The sequence below is a fragment of the Oryctolagus cuniculus genome, chromosome 10 (genome assembly GCF_964237555.1).
Source record: "Oryctolagus cuniculus chromosome 10, mOryCun1.1, whole genome shotgun sequence".
NCBI classification, from domain to species: Eukaryota; Metazoa; Chordata; class Mammalia; order Lagomorpha; family Leporidae; genus Oryctolagus; species Oryctolagus cuniculus.
This window is the reverse complement of record NC_091441.1, coordinates 48,100,919-48,127,757: the sequence shown is the minus strand read 5'-3', so window position 1 is coordinate 48,127,757 and position 26,839 is coordinate 48,100,919. Positions and strand designations below refer to the sequence as shown.

General features: G+C 38.5%; 1 pseudogene; it reads left to right on the top strand.

Moving 5' to 3' along the window:
• LOC100346110 (cytochrome b-c1 complex subunit 2, mitochondrial pseudogene) overlaps positions 1-23,099 on the top strand; it is a 180,873-nt pseudogene extending 157,774 nt beyond the window's left edge.
• Positions 23,100-26,839: the final 3,740 nt, after the last annotated feature.

Genomic DNA, 26,839 nt, shown 5'->3' with positions numbered 1-26,839 from the left:
GGGAAAAAAAGTGAATTTTATTCGCCATAGTTTATAATATGTGCATACAAAGAAGCAATGGAATGTGTCAAAATCTAGTTAACGTTTTTCATATTGGATGAGTGTATTGGTTAGTCTCTGCTTTCAGTGTCTTGAACAAAATGAGTTTGTGACTTCCCAGAATAAAATTCTCCATGTGTATTAAATGTATCATGCTTGATTACTAAGAAATGTGAGGGATGAGGATTCTTCACAAATAAAGGATCTAAACTTCCATACAAAAGTGCTTTGGTTTTTGTTCATTTTAACCAAGTGAGCCACAGCACCAGCCCGTTTTTGTTCATTTTAAATTGTCTTGTGACTTTGATTAAATAAGTCATGCTTCTCAGATACCTATAGTACTATTCTAATTAAGTATACCTCTTCTGATGACATTATTTTTAAAGTTTGTGTTCTCGAAATTATATCCTAAATTTAGCAAAACTAAAATAACATTTTCAGAACATCCTTAAAGCTAAAATAACATCTTGGAAAAATCACAGAAATTTGTTCTTTCACCAAATAAAAAGATTTGTAACAAAAATTAAATTCTTTCATAATGTTTCCTGTGTTTACAAATTGGTTCATGGTGGATAGACTTTTCAAATCTGTAAAAGAAAATGAAGTCTTTTTAAGTAAATACATTAAAATAAATATTAAGTAAACATTTCAGTTAGTATACTTTTTTAAAATTTCCTCAGTATATGTCAATTTTCTTAATGTCTATAACATACATTTTCTTTCAGAGGAAAATTTGATTGATATCTTAGGAAATAGCTATTTTATTCTCTATTTTGGTATTACTGTTTACTGTTCTAAATTGTCCGATTTCAGTTTTATCATCTTAAAGCCATTTTTACTTTATTCTGATGCTTGTCTGCAGAATTTGGCACTTTTGACAAAGTAGGAGAATCTCAGAATATCATGAAAAAGCCTGTAAAATTTATTTTAAATAGTATTTCAAAGAACATCCTCCTCTGAAGGACATCATGCCGACAAATTTTAGTCCTTTTCAGTGTTCTGAGTGAGAATTTTCAGAACTGTTTCATACTGGAAAATAGCTCATGGAAGAGGGCTGTGGACCTAAGACATAAATATATTATTTTCTGGATTTGTAAATGAAGTGATATAATTAAAGCTTTTTCTTGAGTCTTACTACTTTTTATGACAACACTGGTATTTAGCTAGATTCAGTATACATTTTTCTTTCTTTTACCAGAATAATTCAAAAAATTGAGTTTGCAAGAAGGCTTCGCATGGACTATAACATTTTATAATAATTGCTACTTAATCAAGCATAAAAATCTCTATTGAATAAGAAGGATTGACTTTATATAAAGAATTAATATTAGGCAACCATCTCAGGAAAATTAGCCTGATAGCCTGGTTTATAGGATACTTGTTTTACAAGTAGTAAGAAAAATCACTACTTGAGAAGTTAGAAACCTGAGAAAATTTGGAGGACCTCAAAAAGAGGGTGATTCACTCAAGCTTACATGCTTTTGGGAAAATTACATGAAAAGTGTGTCGTGGTTTTGGTTTTCTAGACCTTGAATAACAGATAACAGAGGACTACAAAAGTCTAACCCTGTGATTTAGGAAATCTTCTAGAGAGAAGTTAATTTGATGGCTTTAGTGTTTGTTCTAAACTGTATAATGTGTGGCTGATGCTGTGGTGTAGTGGGTTAACTCCCTGGCCTAAAGTGCTGGCATCCCATATGGGTGCTGGTTTGAGACCTGGCTGCTCCACTTCGGATCCAGCTCTCTGCTATGACTTGGGTAAGCAGTAGAAGATGGCCCAAGTCCTTGGGCCCCTGCACCCATGTGGGAGATCCTGAAGAAGCTCCTTGCTCCTGGCTTCAGATTGGTGCAGCTCTGATTGTTGTGGATAATTGGGGAGTGAACCAGCTGATGGAAGACCTCTCCTCCTCTGTGCCTCTCCTCTTTCTGTGCAACTCTTTCAAATAAATAAATAAACCTTTAAAAAAAAAAACCTGTGATTTGTTTGCAAAGCAACTTATGGTGCAATAAGATAGTCATGTTAATATATAAATATTCAGATTATCCAAAGTATTTGCTAAGATCAATTAAATCACAGACAATATCTTTAGAGACATACATCATTCCATATAGAAAAAGAATATGCTTCTATAATAAAGAAACATTAAGAAACCAGAAGGATTTAAAATAACTAAATTAAGTTAAATTAAGTTAAATTTTCAAAAACTTCCTTCAGTGTTAAATGTTTAATAAACAACACAACAGAAATGAAATGGAAGAGAATATTTAAATGGTGCACACATTTCAGGAAATGACTCAATAAATCCATATCTGTATCATATTTCAGCATACTTGGAATAATGAAAGGAACCTGAATATTTTCTGAGATTTACAATTAAGTATTAAAACATGTCATGGAAAAGAATTGGAAATAGAGTCTGGTGTTGTGGTGTAGTATGTAATGCCACCGCCTGCAGTGCCAGCATCCCATATTGGCGCTGGTTCGAGTCCTGGCTGCTCCACTTCTTAATCAGCTCTCTGCTGTGGCCTGGGAAAGCAGTAAAAGATGGCCTAAATCCTTAGGCCCCTGAACCTGCATGGGAGACCCGGAAAAAGCTCCTGGCTCCTGGCTTCAGATATGCACAGCTCCAGCTATTGCAGCCAACTGGGGAGAGAACCCGTGGATGGAAGACCTCTCTCTCTCTCTCTGCCTCCCCTTCTCTCTGTGTAACTATGACTTTCAAATAAGTAAATAAATCTTAAAAAACTAATTGGAACTAGGAATGACAGAATTCACAGCAGAAATACTGAAGTGAAAAGTGAATGGGAGAATAAGCTGAAAGAGAAACATTTCCAAAATAGAATTCTGGATCAAATCAAAATATCACCAAATTTGTGGTTTAAATAAAAACTTTTCTCAATCATGTGTTCTCAATAAGTTTACCTCCCATGAATTATTTTTGGAGGCTATTAGATCAAGTGTTCCATCAAACATGAGGACAAAAGGGGCTGGCAATGTGTCATTGTGGGTTAAACTGTTGTCTGTGACCCAGGTATCACTTACGGGTGCCAGTTTATGACTAGATACCTTCATTACTAATCCAGCTACCTTATAATTTGCTTGAGAAAGCAGTGGAAGATGGCCCAAATTCTTGGGCACCCGCCACTTTCATCGGAGACCAAGATGAAGCTCCTGGTTCTGTTTTCGGTCTTGCCTATCCCTGGGCATTGCAACCATTTGCTGAGTGAACCAGAAAATGGAAGCTCACTCTCTGTCTCTCTTCCTGTCTCCCACCCCATCTCTACCTTTATCTCTGTAATTCTGCCTTTCAAATACATGATAAATCATTAAAAAGTGAGGACAGATGCACATACTATTGAATAAAAGAAATATATGGAAGATAGTAAATACACGGATGATTAAATAGAAAATCCAAGATGATATAATGTTTCATGTGGACAGAATAGAGTGGGGAACTAATAAATTTAATTTCATCTTTTTTTTTCTGGTGGAAACCAGTAGATAATATGCAAAAAGGAAAAGAAGAACAATATATTATAATGCTGTAACCAAAATGAATGAAAAGCAATCAATTTTCTCCAAATGATCTCCCTAGGAGAATGGAAAATAGTCATTCAAGAGCTGGAGAGAGAATCAGTAATATCATGTGGGATTTGAAACAATACATAGGGGCTGGCGCCATGGCTCACTTGGTTAAACTCCCGCCTGCAGCGCCGGCATCCCATATGGGCACTGGGTTTTAGTCCCGGTTGCTCCTCTTCCAGTCCAGCTCTCTACTCTGGCCTGGGAGGGCAGTGGAGGATGGCCCAAGTACTTGGATGCCTGCACCCGCGTGGGAGGCCAGGAGGAAGCACCTGGCTCCTGGCTTTGGATCAGCGCCGGGCCGGCTGTGGTGACCATTTGGGGAGTGAACCAACGGAAAAAAGACCTTTCCCTCTGTCTCTCTCTCTCACTGTCTAACTCTAGCTGTCAAAACAACAACAACAACAACAACAAAAAAGCAATATACATACTATGGTTTGTCTTTAGATCATATAAATCTATCTGCTTTTACTAAAACAATATGCAAGTATTGTTGTACTAAAAACAAAAGTTAAAATAAAAAAAAAAAAAAACCAGACCTTCAAATCCTTAATGAGGAAAAGAACAATGAATTACCCAAAACTGTAATGGGAAATAATCTAATCTGGAAGAAGGATGAAATAGATAACAACTACAAAAAAAGGTACTGAATTTTCCCAGCAAACAGACAGATAGGTAATTGATTCTGAATTCTCTGAAATGCTTATCATTTGTGTAGGAATATAAATTAATAGAGCTGCTATGAAGGTCAGAAATAACATTTGACTTTCTATAAACATTTCCATAGTTATATTCAGAAAAACAATCCTAGTAGTATACAGAAAAAAATATTAACCCTTCCTGGATTTTCTTATAAATAGTGGGAGAAAAATAGCCTAAGTATCTGTTTCGTAATGAATCAGTACTTGGAAAATCATGATAAAAATATCCTGGCAATTAATAAATGTCAATAGATGCAGATATTGTGATTGTCATTATAATTTGATAACTATTTTATATTATAATATAATAACAAAATAAGTGACAAATCTGAATAAATAGTGCTCATTTATTCTCATCAAATTGAGACATTTACCTAATTTATTGTGGGATGAATGATTCATGATTACAGTTTGTGAGGTGTATGTATATGTTTGTGTGTGTATACTTACATACATTACTCAGGGGCCAGCTTTTGGCACAGTGGGTTCAGGTGAGCTTGCAGCATTGACATCTGATAGCAGAATGTCAGCTTGAGTAATGACTACTTTGCTTCTGATCCAACTCCATGCCAGTGTGACTGGAAAAACAGCAGTTTATTGCCCATGTGCTTGGGCCTCTGCCAACCATGTAGATCAGGATAGAGTCCAGAGCTCCTGGAATTGGCCTGGCCCTCTCCCCTGTTGTTGCATACTGTTTGTATACTTGGTGAACTAGAGCACAAAAGTTACCTGTTTCTTTCTCTCTCCCTCTCCATCTATTGCAATCTGTCACTCCTTCAAATAAGTAGTCAAATCTTATAAAAAACAAGCATAATGCTGAAAATTGTTTTAATTGGCAATATTTGGAGAGACTTTTATATTTCTTAGTTCTTCTGCAAATTTTTCAAAACTGTCTACTGATGACCTCTTAACATCTGAGAAAAACAATGACAGTGGATGTGGGGATAGCCATATATAAGTTTAAAAAGTCAAGGCTGGCACTAAGGCATAGCAGGTAAAGCCACCACCTTCCATATCAGCACCCGATATGGGTGCCAGTTCAAGTCCTGGCTGCTCCACTTCCATCCTAACTCCCTGCTAATGCTCCTAGGAAAGCAGTGAAAGATAGCCCAATTCCTTGGGTCCCTGCACTCGTGTGGGAGATCCAGAAGCAGCTTCTTGTTCCTGCCTTCGACCTGGCACAGTCCTGATTATTGTAGCCATTTGGGGATTGTACCAGTGGATGGAAGACCTAACTCACTTCTTTTTTTTTTTAACTTTTGTTTAATGAATATAAATTTCTAAAGTACAGCTTATGGAGTACAATGGCTTCCCCCACATACCTTCCCTCCCACCCGCAACCCTCTCCTTTCCCACTCCCTCTCCCCTTCCATTCACATGAGGATTCATTTTCGATTCTCTTTATATACAGAAGATCAGTTTAGCATATATTAAGCAAAGATTTCAACAGTTTGTACCCACATAGAAACACAAAGTGAAAAATACTGTTTGAGTACTAGTTATAGCATTAAATCACACTGTATAGCACATTAAGGACAGAGATCCTAAATGAAGAGTAAGTGCACAGTGACTCCTTAACAAATTGACACTCTTGTTTATGGCATCAGTAATCACCCTAGGCTCTTCTCATGAGTTGCCAAGGCTATAACTCTCTCTCTCTGTATCTCTCTACCTCTGCCTTTCCTTCTCTGTAACTCTTTCAAATACATAAATAAATCTTTTTAAAAAGTTTAAAAAGTTATGAAAATTTCAAAAACAATAAGATTTTCAAGGAACTACAACGAGTTAATATTTTCCCCAACCAAGAAATTTTATGTCAGATTTAAGAAAAACATCCTTTGCAATTAGATATTGCGAAGCTTCCAGCTTCATTTTGATTTTCTTTTTTTTTTTTTTTTCTTGTTGCTCAGGAACAGTTTGACTAATCTTTTGTGATTCCATATGAATTTTAGCATTGTTTTTTTTTTCTATATCTGCAAATAATGTCGTTAGTATTCTGATAGAGATTGCATTGAATTTGTAGATTGCATTAGGTAGTATACACATTTTTTTTCCAAAATTTATTTATTTATTTAAAAGGTGGAGTTCGAGAGAGGCAGAGGCAGAGAAAGAGAGAAAGAGAGAGAGAGAGATCTTCCATCCCTTGCTTCACTATCCAAATGGCCACTATGGCCTGAGCTGGGTCCAATCAGAAGGCAGGAGCTTTGTCTCAGTCTCTCACAATTATGCAGAGGCCCAAGTACTTGCTCCATCTTCTACTGCTTTCTCAGGCCACAGCAGAGAGCTGGATTAGAAGTAGAGTAGCCAGGTCATGAATCCACACCCATATGGAAATTCCAGCACTGCAGGAGGCGGCTTTACATTTTATAGCCCTACCCTAGCCCCAATACAGACATTTTAATTATATTAATTCTTCAAATTCATGGATAAGGTATGTTTTTTCATTGTTGTATTCTTAATGATTTATTTCATCAATGTTTTTTAATTGAATTGTAATATTTCGTTTCTTTGAATAAATTTATTCATAAATATTTTTACTTTTTGCGGTTATTAAAATTAGGATTTCTTCCTCAATTTATTTTTTAGTGAGGTTATTATTAGTGTATAAAAAAGCTACATTTTTGTATGTTGATTTTGTAATCTGCAACTTTACTGAATTGGTTTATCAGTTCTAACTGCATTTTTGGTGGAGTGTTTAGGTTTTTCCATGTACAACATCATGTCATCTGCAAACACGAATATTTTGAGTTCCTCCTTTCCAGTTTCGATACTCATTATTTCTTTTTCTCCCCTAATAACTCTTGCTAATTCTTCTTCCACTACCTTGAATAAGAGTGATAGAAGTGAAACTCCTTGTCTTGCCCTGGATCTAGGGGAGATGTTTACAGCTTTTTCTGTTCATTATGATATTGGCTGTTGCTTTGTTACACAGAAACTTTCACTACTAAATTGTTATTTTCGTTTTCCTAGATTTAAAATACTGTCATATGGTAAATTACTTAATTCATTTCTAAAAGGAAAAGGACTTAGAATTTTGTAATTATTGGATTCTTTGTATTTTTACAAATGTAGACAGTAACTAAAGGAGATATTTTCCACCTTGTAGTTTAAGTAATTTCCAGGTATGAGATTCCAATGTATCACAGGTATTCAATAAGAGTAGAGAATAATTAAGTTCACATTAAAAAAGAAAAATCTGGATTCCAAGAAAGAAAAATAAAATCTGAATTTGTAGAAATTAATAAATAATACAATAGTTGTCATCCTTGAGCAACATGAGACTATATCACACACATCATGGAGAAAATGAAACAGAAATTCAAAGATAACCATAAAAATATATCACAGATATGTGGCCTACAGTTATTTGAGCTTGTTATCAATAAAATTTAGTATATTTTATATTTTAATTTATATTTTCAGCTTTTACCAATCAAATTTTGTATAGTTTATATTTTGAGATAGTTACTTTCATCTATCTTAGTGTTTCTTGCTTCTGAGTTCTTAAAAATATGTGCTGAAAGCAACAAATCCAAAACTTTTTGAATAGTTGTATACAGAAAAATATGACAGAATGCAGTTCAATTATTTGTATTCGCATTCTTCAGATGATAATGTTTACCTCTGTTTGTGGTTTCCCCAGAATCCTTCAGCACAGCAAGAATAGAAAACACTTTTATAGTCAAGAGAATGTGTTATGAATTAAGCAGGAGTTGGTTCTAAAAACTCATGGAGACATCTGAATCCCAAAGTCTCATGTTAACTGTTTTGGATTGATGTTAATGATTAATGGGTAAGAGTGGATGTTTATCCAATTGTGAATTTGGGGTTTTTGGGAACTGATTGGACTGAATAAGTTTGCTAGGGAAGAGCCTCTTGATAGCATCATGATGGGGTTTAAGAAGAGAAAACCTAGAGGAGAGAGGAAGCAGGTACTGTTTCTGTCTGTCCCTGCTGCCCCGTTTGCCATTCACACCTACTCTGTCATTGGCAGCCTTCACTAGTGAAAGGCCACCACAAAACACACTGAATACCAGAGTAAAAGGAAAAGTTTAAGTAGGGGGAGGGAGGGTGGGGACCCAACAAGCCACTCTCCACGCAGGAGAGATCAGCCTGCCGACCCCCGACCCCAATAAAACCTTTCCTTTTACTCTGGCGTTTGGTGTGTTTTGTGATGTCCTTTGATTTGTGCTGTGACTTGGATCCAGGCTCTCCCCTCAGGGATCTGAACTGCCTCCAGATCCTAGATGGACTCTCCTCTTGCTTGTCTTCTGAGTAATCTCATTCCTCCCCAGTTGACCCAGAATTTTAAACAGCATCACCCCATCTTTCTTTGTAATCAGGCATGGTCCATGTAATGACCTCGACAACCAGTCCAAATGGCTCATTTGACCCCAACATTATTTGAGATCTCTGTCACTTCTGTAAGCATTCAGGAAAATGGAAGGAGATTCCCTACATTTAAGCTTTCTACTATCTCCTGACTAAACCTTCTCTCTGCACTGCCTGTTCCCTAGCTCAGGTGCTCTTGACACTAAGGCTCCTATTAAAGAGTCAGTTCCAAAGCCCCTTTGTTCTACATTTGATACTGCCGATGAGTCCCCACCTTCCCACCACCCAACACAGGTGCTGGCTCAGCCTCTTCCTGCTCAGGCCCTGGCATAGTCACCTCCCATGCAATGACCTCAAAGCCCACTCTTTGCTCTGGCTCTCATCACAGCTCCCATTCCTGCCCAGACATTTTAGGAAGTGGCATCTGTTTCTGCTCTGGCTCTCACTACACCTCCCCTTCCAGGAATCCCAGGAAGCAGCATGCATTTCTACACCCCTGTCTCCTGTAGGCCCTTATCTCAAAACCAACCCTTGCCCATTTGTACTCTTCCTCTTCCCCCTGTCTTATCTAAAACCCAATCTTTGCTTCAAATTTTGCTCTTCCCTGTTCTTCCAGGCCAGCACACTGTTCCTGCCCTGGAATCACCCAAGCACTTGATGCCCTTCTCCTATTCCAGTCCTCGAGTTATCTGCTCTCATGTCGCAGCTAGAGAGCCTGCCTCTGTGTTACCCTTTCGAGGCAGAGGGAGTGGAGGGTATAATCAGAGTCCATGTTCTTTTCTCACTCAGAAACCTGTCACAAATTGAACTAGATTATTTTATCTCTAATCCCACCACAAATTCAAAGGATTTCAAAACCTAACTCAGTCCTATGATCTGACTTTCATGATGTTTTTAATGATCCTTTCTAACACCCCCTCCTGGAGGAGCAAAGGCAAGGCCCATCTCCATGCTGATGAGGCCCATCAAACTGACTCATCCCATCCATTAGGTGTAGACGTGGTCCCAGAATAAGACCCCAACTTGGATTATAACTCTCCTAGTAGTGTCACTGCTAGAAATCATTTTATAACTGACTGCTGACAGGACTCAAAAAATCCAACAGAAAGTCTGTAAATTATAATAAACTGGGAAAAGTTACTCAAGAGATAAAGAAAAATCCCTCTGCCTTTTTGCAATACCTTATGCACACTCTCATCCATTATACTAACCGAGACCAGAATCTCTCGTAAAGCACTACCTTCTCATGAATCATTTCTTTGCCCAGAGTTTTCCAGATATCAAGGCAAAGATAAAACTGCTTGAGAAAGGCCCATTAACCCTTTAGGCAGAAATCCTAGAGGTGTCTTTAAGGTATATAATGGGAGGGACAAGAGAGCTCAAAAGGCCAAATTTCAAATGCTGGCCAAGGCCTTTCAATACCCTGCTGCCTCCAGTAGTCCAGTCGGGTCCCTGGGATCATGCTTTAAATTTGACCAAATGAGCCACTGAGCCAGAAAGTATCCCAGCCCTAGGGACTCACCAGGTTCTTGTCCTACATGTTGCCAAAAGGGCTACTGCAATGTCCTCTTGTCCATAGGGTCAATGGCTATCTACTCCATGCATGCCCAATTTGACCTTATGTGGCTGGCTATTGAGGACTAAAGGAACCCAGACTTCCACCACCCAACTATGACCATCACTCCTGATGGTAGCAGGTAGGCCAGTTTCTTTCTTTATTGACACTGGAGCAACCTTCTCAGTCGTTACCTGGTGTAGGAGCCCACCTCTGCTATTTCAACCTCCATAGTTGTGGTGGAGGGAAAACCTTAACAGACTCCAACAGACTTCCAACCTGCTCTGCATAATTAATATGATGCCCTTTCTCATTCTTTTCTCATTATACCTCAATGTCCTACTCCCTTCCTGGGAAGAAACACTCTCTATTAGTTTGATTCCCAGGTAATTTTTATCCTCTGACCATTGGCACCATCCTCCAGCTTGCCTACCCCTCCCTTCCTGTTACTGCTCTATAAGGACAATTCTGGCCCAACCACCCTGCCTACCTCAGGACCCCTGTCCACTGTCAACTTACAGGTAAAGGATATTAGCTACCCTACAGTAGTGGCTTATCATTTTCCAGTAAATTAAGGTTTGAGAACTTCTGAGCCTCCATACCCCTTGCCCCTCTCCCCTTTGAGGGTTAACGTTTATCATCACTAAATTCCTCCTTCAGAGTTACTCTGTAAAACCATCCTGGCAGAAAAACAGTAACAACTACAACAACAACAACAAAACCTTAATGGATCCTTTCACCTAGTCCAAGACCTGTATCTTATCAATTCTATAATGGTTCCCATACATCTAGTAGTACCCAACCCATACATCCTCCTTTTCTCTGAACCTGCCTCCACTTCTAAATTTTCAGTTCTAGACCCTGAAGATACATTCTTCATTATTCATCTCCATCCCATCTCCCAGGATCTATTTGCTTGCTTGTGGACCAATCACGATTCCTGTGTCTCCACTCAATTAACCTGAACCGTCCTCACCCAAGGGTTCAGGGATAGCCCTCACTTGTTTGGTCAAGCCCTGGCCCATGATCTAGACACTCTTGATTTATCCCACTCCTTCCTTCTCCAGTATGTCAATGACATTATCCTTTGAAGCCCTTCAAACCTATATAGCCAACAACAGACTGCTATTCTTCTTAACTTCCTAGAAGCCAAGGGGTATCAGATATCCTATCTTGGTGTACACCTTACCCCACTCACAAGGCCATAACCATGGACAGGAAAAGTCTCATCACTAACCTCCTGCTTCCCTCTACCAAAAAAGAAATTCTTTCCTTTCTAGGCCTAGCAGGATTCCTATGTTCATGGATTCCAAACCTCTCTCTTCTAGCCCACACTCTACAAAGCTACCAAGGGATCCTTCCAATAGCCTATCATAACCCCAGTCACCTCACAGTATCATAAACTACAACAGGCTATTCTACAGTCCTCTGCCCTACACTTAGCAGATATCACCTGGTCTTCCTCATCTATGTCACTGAAAACCAAGGGGATAGCTTTGAGGGTTCTTGGCCATCAATGCAGTCCCTCTTTTGCCCCTGTAGCCTATCTCTCAAAAACACTATATCTCATAGTCAAGGGCTGGCGACCCTGTTTACAGGTGCTAGTCTCAGCAGTGGTTCCCATAGAGGAGTCAAAAAGTTGACTTTGGTCACCACTTACTATACTCTCCTCTCATCACCTCTCATAACTCCTAACCTATACAGGCCTACAGTCTCTCTCCCCATCCCACATTCTGGCCCTACAGGTGTCACTAATTGAAGATCCTACACTCACTTTTAAACCCTGTCCTCCCCTTAATCCAGCTACTCTTCTCCCCCCTTTCCTTGCCAATTCTAGATCACACTGCTGTTTCTTCCTGCTGTACTGAGACCATTCAACACCTATTACCCCATCCCTCAAACATTCAGGAAGGTCCCTTTGTTAAATCTGCTCTGGTATGGTTTACAGATGGCAGTTCAGCCTACCATCAAGGAATCAAAAGGGCAGGATATGCTGTGGTTTTGACCATTGATATAGTTTATTACTGGGCCAGTCCTTCGCAACACTCTTAATCAACAGGATGAATTTTATGGCCTAACACATGCCTTCATGTTGGCAAAAATAAATCTATCACAGTCTATACTAACTCAAAATATGCCTTCCACATCCTCCTGTCCCACTCAGTGATCTGGAAAGAAAGGGGTCTTCTTTCCACAAAGGGAACAGCCATCTCTAATGTGACTTACAACACTTCTGTCGGGGGAAACAGGACACACAGCAGACTCATAGAATGGCAGCACTCCTGCCTCAGAATCAACCCTTGGGACATTTGGATCGGGCTAAAAGGTCCATGAGAGTCTCACAGGCATGGAAAGCCATGACACGGTGGCAAAAAACAATCTAAATGAAAGATCCTGGTGAACAAGACCCCAGCAGAAGGAACCGGCCATCAAGGAGAGAGGCGCCTTTCTCTGAAGGGAGGAAGGAACCTCCACTGTGATACCGCTTTGACTAAAAAAGTTCAGAGTCGGTGAACTCAAGGGGCTTCCATAGTCTAGACAGCTTATAGCAAGAGTCTCGGGTGATTGCTGACATCATAAATAAGAGTGCCAATTGTTAAATCAACAATGGGAGTCACTGGGTACATGCTCCCCACGTAGGATCTCTGTCCTTAATGTGTTTTACTATGAAACTTAAAAACAACACTACTAGTCGAACAATACCCTATACCTTGTGCGGTTGTGTGAGTGCAGCCTGGTGAAATCCTTGCTTAGTATATATTAAGTTGATCTTCAGTATATGAAGGTAATTGAAAATGAAACTCGATGAAGGGAGGGATGGGAGAGGGAGAGGGAGAGGGGAGGGCCACGGGAGGGAGGGAGGTTGCGGGGGAAGCCACAACAATACAAAAGTTGCACTTTGTAAATTCACATTTATTAAATAAAAAATAACTATATAACAAAAAAAGAAGCAGCTATTCTACCAAAACTAATTGTAATTTTCCACTACAAAGCTCATCAAACTGATAATTCCATTGTCCTGGCAGATAATAATAAGGAAGATCAGGCACCCCGTCAAGCGGCTTTGTCTCCCCTCCTTTCTAGCTCATCCACTGTACTAATAAATCACTGTCAAGACCAACGACCCCAACAGCTCTCCACCCAGGCCATTGTATTTTACCTCCATCATCTGTTTCATCCCAACCTTCCTTCCTTACTATCATTTGTCAAACAATCTCTCCCTCTCATGCCACAGGATACCAAGCATCTTCAACAACTCACTTCTTCATGCTCTATGTGTCAAAAAACTCTAATTCTAACTTCCATCCTCCATCCTTCCCTTCCCATCACCTAGAGGATATCTACCAGAGTCCCACTGGTGAATTGACTTTACCCATATGCCCCAAGTATGACACTTTCAGTAAGTCTTGGATACCTTTCTCTGGATGGGTACCACTAACAAGTGAGCACCAACAGTATCCAACATCTTTTTTTTTTTTATTTTTTGACAGGCAGAGTGGACAGTGAGAGAGAGAGAGAGACAGAGAGGAAGGTCTTCTTTTTTTTTTTTTTTTTTTTTTTGTTGGTTCACCCCACAATGGTCTCTGCACCACACTGATCTGAAGCCAGGAGCCAGGTGCTTCCTCCTGGTCTCCCATGCGGGTGCAGGGCCCAAGGACTTGGGCCATCCTCCACTGCACTCCTGGGCCACAGCAGAGAGCTGGACAGGAAGAGGAGCGACCGGGACCAGAACCTGGTGTGCTGGCACCACAGGCGGAGGATTAGCCTATTGAGCCACGGCGCTGGCCTAGTATCCAACATCTTACTTCAGGAGATCATCCCCCATTTCACAGTCCCAGCCTCCCTCCAATCAGGCAACAGTCCTGAATTTACATCACAAGTAACCCAAATACTGAGTAAGACACTCAACACCCCTGGCATTTCCATATTCTTTATCACCTCTCCCCAAGTTCTCAGGGAAGGTAGAAAGGACAAATAATACACTGAAAGAAGCAGTCTAACCAAATACTCCTTGAATTTTATCTAGACTGGACTAAACTTCTTTCCTTAACTCTGCTCAATATGAGGGCTCTTCCATAAAGGCCTCTCAACCTTTCACTTTATGAACTAATGTATGGACATTCCCCAGTTCCTCTAGCCGTACACCAACAATCTCCACTCTTTTTTTTTTTTTAACTTTTATTTAATGCATATAAATTTCCAAAGTACGACTTATGGATTACAGTGGCTTCCCCCCCATACCGTCCCTCCCACCCACAACCCTCCCCTTTCCCACTCCCTCTCCCCTTCCATTCACATCAAGATTCATTTTCGATTATCTTAATATACAGAAGATCAGCTTAGTATACATTAAGTATGGATTTCAACAGTTTGCTCCCACACAGAAACATAAAGTGAAAAATAATAGATGATTTTTTTAAATGATGATGAAATCAGAGCAGACCTATTGTCATGTTTAATCCCAGTGAGAGTCAAGTTGGGAATTGATAATTTCTTTTTTTTTTTTTTTTTTTTTTTTTTTTTTTTTTTTTTTTTTTACAGAGGATCAGTTTATTATGCGTTAAGTAAGGATTTCAACAGTTTGCACCCCCATAGAAACACAAAGTGAAATATATTGTTTGAGTACTCGTTATAGCATTAAATCTCAATGTACAGCACATTAAGGATAGAGATCCTACATGAGGAGTAAGTGCACAGTGACTCCTGTTGTTGACTTTACCAATTGACACTCCTGTCTATGGCATCAGTAATCTCCCTATGCTCCAGTCATGAGTTTCCAAGGCTATGGAAGCCCTCTGAGTTCTCCGACTCTTATCTTGTTTAGACAAGGTCTTACCACCCTATCTGCTCTTGCCTCTCCTCAGATATCTTCAAGCAGAGTTATGGAAATATAAATATACTTACTGCCAGCTCCAGGTCGAACCACCTCAGATAGCTTCCCTCCTATTTTAGTGAGTGATGAGGTCTTCCTATCCTCTTCATACCCCTCCTTGTCACCTACTCCCACTAAGCTACAGGATAAATGGACCAGACCTTACCAGGTTGTTCTCACTACCTCTACTACAGCAAAATTATAGGGGATCCCTTATTGGGTTCACTTTACCCACCTTAAGTATTCCCCTTCCTCTCATTATGCAGTTATTCCCAAAGGGCCACGCACACCCAAGTGTACCTGGACTCAAGCTCCACTACCAGTGGTGCCCAGAAACTCAGACCCTTCTGCACTTGATAAAACTGCCTCCAAAAAAGGTGACCACCCAACCATCTGCCATTTCCAACACTGAATAAGTACTGATCCTTGCTTATACCTCTACAAACTTTTCCTACAATTTCTGTGGGAGGAATATCAAACATATTCCTTGCCCATCTGCCCCTCCTGGCTCCTTTTGAATATTAAAGATTTCTGCTTCTACGGAACCTTCTTAGTCTTCACTGCACTTGAGATCTACACTTTCCCTTAACTCATCTTACTATCTCACTCCTTCTCCCACACTCTTGATAAAACTCCTAGTGACCTCTTCACTTCTGCTTCACTTTACCACAATGAATTTCTCAATAATCTCATCTGTTCCGCTGTTTTGTGTTTGTTCTGCATCTGCACTGGCCCCAGGAACACATTACACACGGCAATTTCAGATTTATACAACTTCCACTCCTGCTAAATTACTTAACTCCACCTTCTGCCCCATCATGGGCTGTGTAGGCTCTATCAATCTGTATTTTAATTTCACTCAGTCCTGCTCACATAATTATTTTGACTGGACAAGATAAATTTTATCTGGATTGGAAAGACATCTATAATACCATAATACCTCTGCTTAACCAAAGATAACACAGGCTCATGTAATGATGCTTACTGGAAATGTTGCTCATCATGGTCCTGTAAGTACTACTATACCAATCACAGATATGGCTTCCCAGGAAAACAACTCTCCAAGGTCTTGCCCCAAGATGACGACGTTCTGAAAGACAGCTAGGACCCAACCCCTTTTAACTTTCACTATAACAGACCCCTACCTCCATGTCTGGCAAGATGGAGTCAAGGGATGCATCACTTTGTATATAGGCTTCAATATAGCTAATCCTCATGGAGCTGTAAAACTTATCAGGGCCTATGCTCAGCTCCCAGCAGCTTCCACAGATGTGGTGCCTGATATAAACTTGTCCCAGCTTAATTGACTTGTTCCAACTAATTGACATGGTCAAATCCCTTTTAACTTGGCTACAACTCCTGGATCTGTTTCTCACCCTACTTTATCAGCTTCAATTCTGATAAACGACAATACTTCATATGTACTCCCCTTCGGGAACCTACCCTTGCAACTACTCTAATCATTAATGTTTCTATTTCTCGAAACTCCTGTACCCCTAATCCTTAGAAAATCTTTGATAATCCTCTACATTCTGTAGGACAAGATGCAATATGTTGAGTTACCATTATAACAGAACAACCCAGCGAGCTTATGCCACATAACATTCCCTATGTTGTCAATATCACTGTCACTTTCACCACTTCCTTCTCTAACCCACCTGGAACTTAATTTCTTTGTAATTATACCTTATACACCTGCATCAACAGTTCTATGCCTGATCCATGAGCATTGGGGACCTTTTCCCCTCACCTAACATTATATGACTAGTCAGAGTTCCTTTTTATAGACTAACCCCTCTACTCACAAGAGACAAGTAGCCTTTTTCACAGACTTGGTTGGAATAAGCTTTGCAGCTTCCATCTCTTCTGTGGTAATCTTGGGAATTGCTCTAGGCCTCAGTGTTATCTCAATTACCAACACCAAAAACAACTCCAACAACTACAAGAGGAGGTCACCAGGTCCACTGAGACTTCAGCAAATGCTATTGGGGGTCTTCAAAATCAAATCATTTCACTAGTGGGTGTAGTGCTACAAAATAAGTGGGTGGGCACTGGACCTTATAACAGCTGAGAAAAGGATAATTGTGTTTTTCTGGTAGAATAATGTTGCTATTATGTTAATAAATAGGACCAGGTAAAACAAAATGTTAAAACTCTTCAATAATTTGCCACGTCTATCAAACAGCCTTCACTAGGATCCAGGCATCCCCTCATTTCCCGCCTTGTATGTATTCCTCTCATTACTTGATTGATGCCACTGCAGGGGTCACTTGCTGGCTTGCATATTGCCTTGTTTGTTCAAATGCTTACAGGAAGTATTAAGAAAACAAACCAAAGTCTTCACTAATCAGGTGTCCAACTGGATGCTGTTGCATGGATATACTCAACTCCCCACCCAGGAGATCATGGCTTGAGATGTTGTCACATGCCAGCAGAGTGACTCGTCGCCACATGCCAGCAGTAAGTAGCTCCAGAGATAGATCATCATCCCTCCACCCTCCTGGGCTTTTGGGGCTGATGTAATTCCATATAATGCTTTTTTTGTATAAAACAAAAGAGGGAAATGTTAGGAAAACCAGCACCATCTTATCTGAGTTGGCATCTTAAGCCTTGGGTGCCATTGTAGGCCTGGACCCAGTTGCCATTCTGTAAAATAGGTTTTGGTTTCTCTGAGATAAGCTTCACTTTCCTAAGTCCAGCCTGGTTTACTAGAAATCAGATGACCAAATGGGCCAACCATATGCATTGCCCTCATTCACCCAATGGAATCTGTGGCTCTTACTTCCTTATCTCCGCTAGACTATATAAGACCTGTTTTTTCTAGCATAGGCTGCTGCTCTCTCTTGCACAGGGAGGCAGCCTTTCGGGTTCCCCTCACCCCAACAATAATGCTTTTCCTTTTACTCTGGTATTAGATGTGTTTGTGGTGGCCTTTCAACTAAAGTCCATGCTAATGAGACTGCATGATCTTCACCTGTTAACCTCCAAACTGTGAGCCAAAATAAACCTTATTTCTTCCCAAATGGCTTCCATCTGGTATTTTAGTTAAAGTAACAAAAAGCTGACTAATGCAGTGATGACAGGAAGACATAATTGTGGCACATCTACAAAAAGGAACAGAGATATTTTTCTGTCATTTGAAATACTATGTGGAGGTGTGATTATAGACTTGCTATTATAGAATTAGATTTCTATACACATATGTTCATACTATGTAGAATAAAAGAGCAGGCTTTTAAACACATTGTACATCTTTTGTAATTTTAAACATACATGCATATTCAATTACATAATATGCTCATATGAGAAACAATCAATGCATACATTAAACAATATCACACATGAAAAATAAACAAAGTCTGAATCATTGTGCTCAAGTCTGGTGTATCTGATTACACATTGTAAATAGCTATTTTTACTCATATCTAATTATGTGATGTAAAATAATAAACAATCTTATTTGTACTTTTCAAAAAAAGCATTGACATACTTGTGGAATATATGCGCACAAATAGCTAGTTAATTCAAATCTTAGTAGCATTTGTTGATATTTTTAAAAACTCTGATTTAGTCTCAATTTCCCTATATGAACTATTTTTAATTCTATGATTTCAATTTCTTCCTTAATGTAGTGACTATTATTTTTGGCAGGTTGATAACTCTCAATCCTTCCATTTCATCTCTGCTGCAAATTTTCATTACACTCTATGTCTTCTGTTACTGCTTTGAGAAACTGCCATTACCAAATATCTAATCAAATTCTAATTACTAAATTACCCTTTCATCATTGGAGTAGATCTTAATTCTCAGTGGCAAGGAGGAAAGGAGTTGGATGTAGTTACTGGAAAGAGTATTTAGAAAAAGATTAGAAATTATACAAAGTATATTTTAATATAGCTCATTGTGTCATCACCTCCAACAATTTGCAATCTTGAGAAATTTTAAAGAATTACTTTTCTACACTGTACAGATCACTGAAACCCCCAAACTAAAGATTAGAAACCTTTACTATATGTACAAATCACTTGGGATGCTTTTAAAAATCAACAATCTTTACTTCACAGATTCTGTTCATATAATTTGGGTTTGACCTTAGGAACATGAGTTTTTTAAAAACAATAATTGCAAGTAATTGTTAGGTGAGTTACTAAGTGACCACACTATAGATACAGAGATTTAGCATTCTTTTGTAAATAATAGTCGAGTAAAGAAAGGTTAGAGGAATATACTGTTTTCCTAAAATATTTGCTTGGAAACTAGCTTTCTTTCTCTAAAGTTCATGATTTTTAAAATATTAGATTCAATTATTTTTATAATGTTTATTTATTTGTTTTATCCATATGTTATTTATTTATTTATTTGTTTTATCCATCATTTGTCTCCTGGGATGTGCATTAGCAGGGACATAGGAATATGAAATCAGCAGCGGATATGGGACTAGAACACATGCACTCTAATATGGCAAGCCACTGCACAAAATAAATATTATATTCTTTTAAACCTATTGAAAATTACCAACAAATAACTGAAATGGAGAAATGGTAATTTTTGCAAAATTATGGTGTAGTAAGTTATTTTTAATGATACTCTCAATTTGATGACCATATAATAATATAGTCATTTTATTCCTCTAAAATAATCTATACCTAAACCATTATTTTCAAATTTTACGAATGTAAGAGGCACATTAATTTTATGCTAGGAAGCTTACATAAGAAAAGTGTGGAATTTCTAAGAAAAGTAAGTTTAGTAAGATGTATTACTTGTTCTTCATTACCATTTAAATATGGCTACTTCAGTCAAAAATTGGTTATAATATTGGCCAAGTACATAGCATTTATTTGGAGGGAAAAATTGAGAGTCATTTGCCACAAAAGTATTTTGGAACTTTAAGGGGGAAAAGAAGCCTTGCAATTAAAGAGCACTTTTTAAAGAGAAAGGTGTACTTATGTAGATTTTTAAAAATCATAACCTTTGAATAATGATTTGTTACTGAATGCCTTCCACAGGTGTTCAGGTGTTCTGAATAAGCGATTTGTCAGGAATAATTGGTAGGTTATATTACCTTAAGAAAAGGTAGTTATTTCACTGGTGAATAGAAGAAGGAGGTATGTGTGGGTAGTTTTATATTCACATTTGCTAGCAAAAAAAGATGCTATACATAGTTTATATAATTTTCTGATATTTTCATAGTTGTAATTTAAAATAAAATTTATGACATTAGCTATTTGGCAGTTGTTTTATAAGATAACTTCTTGGGTTTTTAAGGATATGAGAAAACCCTTAAATGAAATCCAAACAGACATAAAAATAAATTAGTTTTTCATAGTGAGTGAAATTTTATGAGCCACTCCCATACAGTGAATTTCATCTGCAACAGGTAAAAGTATCTAAAACAAAGGTAGCTTTTGTGTGTTAATCAGATTGCTTTTACTGAATAACTTTCTTGTGGGTCTCATCGCCCCATGTAATTTAGAAGGATAAGCACTTTATTATCTGTCATGAATGGGCATTATGATCTTTTTGTATCATTTGGAGTCAAGGATTCTAAGTCCCGTGATAATACTTTTGTTTTTTAATTATACTGCCATTTTTCTATAATGAAATGTGGTTTAAAATGGTATGGTACTTGTTTGAGGGACCAAATTGAAAATCTGGTTGCATACTTCACTTATTACCAGATTCAAATCTAATATACAAGATGGTGTTATTGGTTAATATTAATATTTTTGTAAAATAAACAGAATTATTAATTGGGACCTAATTCAGTAAATAAAAGACATGAGCACAACCTACAACAGATCTACAGATGAACGAATGTTTAAAACCATTTTATTTAGGAACGTCAGTGTAACGTGTACCCTTCTCCATAGTTTTTCTGTTTTGTCAATTGCTGTGCACAACTTCTAAACAATTTGTTTGTATTAACATTATTTTGTGTATTTTTTTCTTTTTTAAAAAGCTTAAATCAGCTTCCAAATTATGGTATCAATGACCAGTTCTGTACAATTATAATCACTTAAATTGGAAATGTATTAAAATATTTCTACATTATCAAGTTTATTAATTCACATCTTACACATGCACATCACATTAATATTAACCCTGCAATCATTTGCTTGATGAAAATTAAATTGCTACATTTATAAATTAATTCAACATACATCATTTATCTGTGTCTCTCTCTTTATGTGTTTGTGTCTCTTTCCTAATTCTTCCAACTTTCATTTTCATCTGTGACAATTCAAATGTTATGTTTGTAAAAATGATATACAAAATATAAAATGTAACTGAGTTTGAAATGTGTATTAAAACCAAATATCTGTCTTTTTCTAAGCACCTTCTCCCAGACCTCAGAGGGAGTTTTTTGAGATATCTTGGAAACTTCTGGAGTTCAAATTGACTGATGTATAACTTATAAAAATTTTTATTCCATGAAAGAAAATTAACACACTTTTTTCATGTTTTATTTTCTTTTCAAAACTGGGAATCAGCACTGATTTAGATATACCATAATTCTAAAACATATTTGTAACTATAAATGTCTACATATCTAAGGACAAAATACATTTATTTGCCACATTATACAAATAGTAAATGAATGAAATTTTCTATAAAGTTAAAAATATATATATAGAAGTGACTGTGGGTTAAAGACATCAAGAGCCATAAAGCTCCTAACCAGAGCTGGGTCCTTTTTGAGATTTTATTCTCTCAAAACTGCTCCCACAGTCAAAGTCTCAGCTTTCCTCACAGGAGGAACCCTGCAACCTTGGGCCCTTGAGTTCACCAGATTGCCAAATGGCTTTCTGATTGCTTCTCTGGAAAACTATGCTCCTGCATCCAGAATTGGTTTGTTCATCAAAACAGGTAGTAGATACGAGGACTCCAACAACTTAGGGACCTCTCATTTGCTGCCATCCAATTTGACTCCTAAAGAAGTTTCATCTTTCAAGATAACGCATGGAATTGAAGCGGTTGGAGGTACAAGAAGTGTGATTGCAGTAAGGGAAAATATGGCCATACACCATGCAATGCCTGTGGGGCCATGTTGATATTCTAATAGAGTTCCTGTTCAGTGCCACCATAAACCAGAACTCAGTTGTGGGGAAGTACCTGCACTCCAGTCTCATCTACAGATTGGCAAAGCTGTGGCTTTTCTGAGTCCTCTGTCTAATGCCATTGAAAATCTGCTTGCTGCAGCCTACAAGAATACCTTGGCTAATTCCTTGTATTGTCCTGACGATAGGATTGGAAATGTGACAGCAGAGGAGTTACATCACTATGTTCAGAACCACTTCACAAATGCAAGAATGGCTTTGATTAGACTTGATGTGAGTCATCCTGTCCTCAAGCAAGTTGCTGAACAATTTCTCAATATGAGGAGTGGGCTTAGTTTGGCTGGTGCAAAGACCAAATACCATGGAGGTGAAATTCGAGAATAAGCTGGAGACATGCTCATCCTTGCTGCTGTTGTAGCAGAAAGTGCTTCCATGGGAAGTGCAGAAGCAAATGCATTTAGTGTCCTTCAGCATGTCCTTCATGCCAGACCCCAAGTCAAGAGGGGGCAGCAATGCCAACAGCCTTGTATACCAGGCTGCTGACAAGGGCACTCAACAGCCATTTGATGTTTCTGCTTTTGATGCCAGTTACTTCCATTCTGGAGTCTTCAGGATTTTCTGGGCAGCAGCTGCTGGAGATATTATCAAGGATTCCTACAACCAGGTAAAAACAGTTGCTTAAGGAAACCTCTCCAGTGCAGATGTGCAAGCTGCCAAGAACGAGCTGAAAGCTGGATACTTAATGTCAGTGGAGTCTTCGGAGGGCTTCCTAGATGAAGTTGGATCCCAGGCTCTGAATGCTGGTTCTTATGTGCCATGGTTCAGAGTCATTCAGCAAATTGATTGGGTGGCTGATGCTGATATCATAAATGCTGCAGAGAAGTTTGTTTCTGGCTGGAATTCAATGGGAGCAAGTGGAAATTTGAGTCCTACACTTTTTGTTGATAAGTTATAATATGGAAGTATGTATTATAGGACAAAGCTGAACATTTTCTCAGCCCATGACAGAAAGCACATCAAAGTTAAGTCTCTAACAAAGCATCTTTTCTTTTTGTCCGGATGAATGCTGGTAATTATTCCCAACTGACTTAAAGTCATTAAAACATCCAAATTAATGTTAAAATATAGATAGATAGATAGATAGATAACCACATCCAGCCTATTTTTCTTACCAAAAGGAGGCACTGTTCAACAAGTGGGAAAAAGTCTTCAGTTATACATATATAATTACACAAGTACAAGTGTATATATATATATGTACTTCTACTTGTATGCATATGTATATATATGTACATTTGTACTTCTTTAATAATATATAAAATATTTGTTACCAATTGTAGTTACAAATGTATATTATAGTGGAACATGAATTATATTTTAATAAGCAAAATATTTCAAAAATATTGCTTCGCTGAGATAAAAGGACATGAGGGAGGCTTTATAATAATTTCCTAAAAAATAAACTATAAATAGAAATATAGGCTCATTTTTAAAGATTTACTTATTTGAAAGGTAGGGTAACAGAGAGAGAGCATAAAAGATCGCTCTTCCCTCCTCTGGTTCACTCTCCAAACAGCCACAGTGGCCAGGGTTGGAATAACCTGAGTGAAGACACTGGAACTCTGAGTATTCCATGGGAGTGGTGGGACCCTAGTACTTAGGCCGTCTTCTGCCTTCTCAGGAAACTGGATGTGAAGCAGAGCAGCTAGGACTAAAGCTGCCTGACTGTGGAAGCACTGGAATAAAGAAGTGGCAGCACAGAGACTCTTGGAAAACCAGCAAAGAGAGAGGAAAAAAGCATACTGTAGTTCCTACCTGGGATTCTGGCTGGAAGAACCCCAGGTTGCCAGGGAAACATAGGCAAGCAGACTGGCGGCCCTAACTCTAGGAGCATTCCACCATCCTTAAGGGCTATAATCCAGTCTGGATAATGGACTGGTACCTTAAAGGTTGCTTTATTTTAAAAAAAATAAAAAGAACCCATATCACCACATCCTCCTCCTCCCCTCAGGAGCTACTTACTACAACATAGTCACTGTTAGTTTCTATTCTGCCTCCTGGGCTAGCAGGCAACCCCATTGCTGCCAGGAGTCCCTGGAAACAGTGTGTTTCACATGGCAGAAAGTAGGCCCCTCTGCCTCCCACAACTATGGAGTTGCTGCGCACAGGCCCCAGAGCCATGTTTGTTTGCTGTGCACAATCCAGGAAAATTCTACTTTTTTTTCGTGGGATTCAGTACTGGGCAGCTGCCAATATACAAGCTAAGGTGGGATCTGAGGAAGTTCTTTTTTGTTCTTGTGGCTCAGGACTCCGGGTTGCCAGGTCACAGTCCCAGTATGAACCTTAAATAATCTATAGACAGGCAGAGTACGGCCTTTCTGTGTCCTGAGGCACTAGAACTTTGAGCATTGGTGCTACAGTCTCTGCAGTAACCAACAAACACCTATAGGTCTTGGAGAATATCAGATGTGCGCTTCATCGCTCCAGGAACATGACTAACAGTGAAAATTACAAAGCATAAACTGAACTTGCACTGAGGGACCTGGGTAAAGCCCCCGCTGACCCAGCAGGTCCGGGACTGTTATTATGAATGCTACATTCTCCAGAATCACCTGCATTCATCCCATGGCACCCTCACTTCACTCATGACTAAGACTGAAGCTGCTTCTTCTTTTGGAACAGCTTCTTTACCTCTGACCAGAAACTCAAGAAGAAATACTTATGGTTGTCTTGTCTCTAGGAGTAGGGAGAGGGCAAAGAGGGAAATTTGGAATTTTGAACTAAAAACAAATCACCAGCACATTCCTTATCTTTAACTACTGAGTAGTGTTATGCATGTGACTATCAACTTTTAAACTTTCTTACAATAACACCAGGAATGACCTGGTTTGATTAGAATAATGTAATTATTGCTCATGCAAATGAAAATATTTTAATATTTCCACCAAAAAGGAGTGAATAATGGTGCATCAGTCATGGTGACCATCTCGGGATGATGTTAATCCCTCTCTTATCCAGATCCTTGAATATCTCATGGCTTGAGGAGGAGGAATTATCATGCAGAAATAAATGCCAAAAAGCAAGAGTGCTGAAAGGCACACCTGCTGTACTTTTTATTTACATAACTAGAAACTAGTATATCATTGATATTTATAAGATTTGTAATGTTACTACACTTTTCATGCCCTCTTTGCCTTCAGGCAGCACCCACAGCCAGTTATTGATCCGATGAAGGGAACAAAATCTCCATTGCGAAAAATCTGAATCTTTAGTGGTGGTCTTTATTTTTTAGGTATCTCACAATTTATCTAACTGCTATGGAACATGGAAGTAATAAGAAACTCACCTGGCACCTTAAACTAAAGGCACAGGACTCTGCCTCTAGTGTATAGAAGAATCAAGTTCTCATTGCCTTTACGATTAAGCTATTGAACCAGCACATTGAAGCCTTCCTGTTGTTTGTTGGTTCAATATTGTGTGGAGCCCCAAATTACTAGTGGCCAATTTTAACTTAATTTCAAGGGAACTATGGCTGTGTCCCTGGGAGAAGCTTTGGGTTATTTCACTGTGAACCATCATGGAACTGGAGTGTTGAGGGTCTAATATGTGATGAATGGCTTATCAAGCATCAGAAGTACAGAATTATCTTTATTTCTGCTAGGTAATTACAAGATTTAGAAAATAGAGTCCCAAGTATAAATATTTTCAAACAACAAATACTCATTTTCCTCTAATTTTAAATATCCACTATGGAGTAGTTTGAGACACTATTCTATGCTATTCTCATTTCTATACTCAGACTAGCAGAACAGCCATTTCATGTTTTATTAACATATGCAGTATCAAAACAAAAGAAAATATAACTAAACCAAATGATTATCGAATGTGTAAATTAAGCTCACATCTCAGTGACCAAAGCAAGTCACATGGCTGCACATTATTTCTAAGGCTTTGGGAAAATATAATGCTACAGAGTAAGTAAAAGATAAACTAGTTATAAGTGGTGAACAGAGCCAAAGTGACTGATAACACACATTTACTTGGTTTCACTTCCTCATATAATATATACTCTCTCTCAAATAACCCTACCCCGAATAATCATTAATTTTTAGCATCGAGCTCAAAATCTAGCGTTTTGGGCAGTGTGGATTATTTTCCCCAAACAGAAATCTGGCTGTTTAGATTTATATCTGATTGTCTTTGGGATTCTCAGTACTATAAGCAAAAAATACACATTACTTTACCCCACACTCCTACCATGGAGAACCAGGGTATGTGCATTCCTGTGGTAAGTGCTGTGGGTGGAGGTGGGGTTCTGCAGTCTATGTGCTTCACTCTATTTTCTGTTGCTATAACAGAAGATCACACACTGAGTAATTTATAAGCAGAAAAATTTATTGCTCTCTGTTGTGTTGGTTGGGAAGATACCTAAGCATACAAAGAGTATAATTCCAACATCTGCCAAGGTCTTTCATGCTATGAGCAAGTAATGAAGCATTACAGAAAGGGCAGGAGCAAGAACACACACATGAGAGAGAGCTCATGTCATAATAAAGATGAGCATATGATAGCTAACTCATTCTTGCAATAATGGTACTAATGCATTCATGAGGGTGAAGCCCCCTTGACACAATCACCCTTTCAAGATCCACCTCCCAATACCATTGTGGTGATGATTAAATTTCAACATGAATA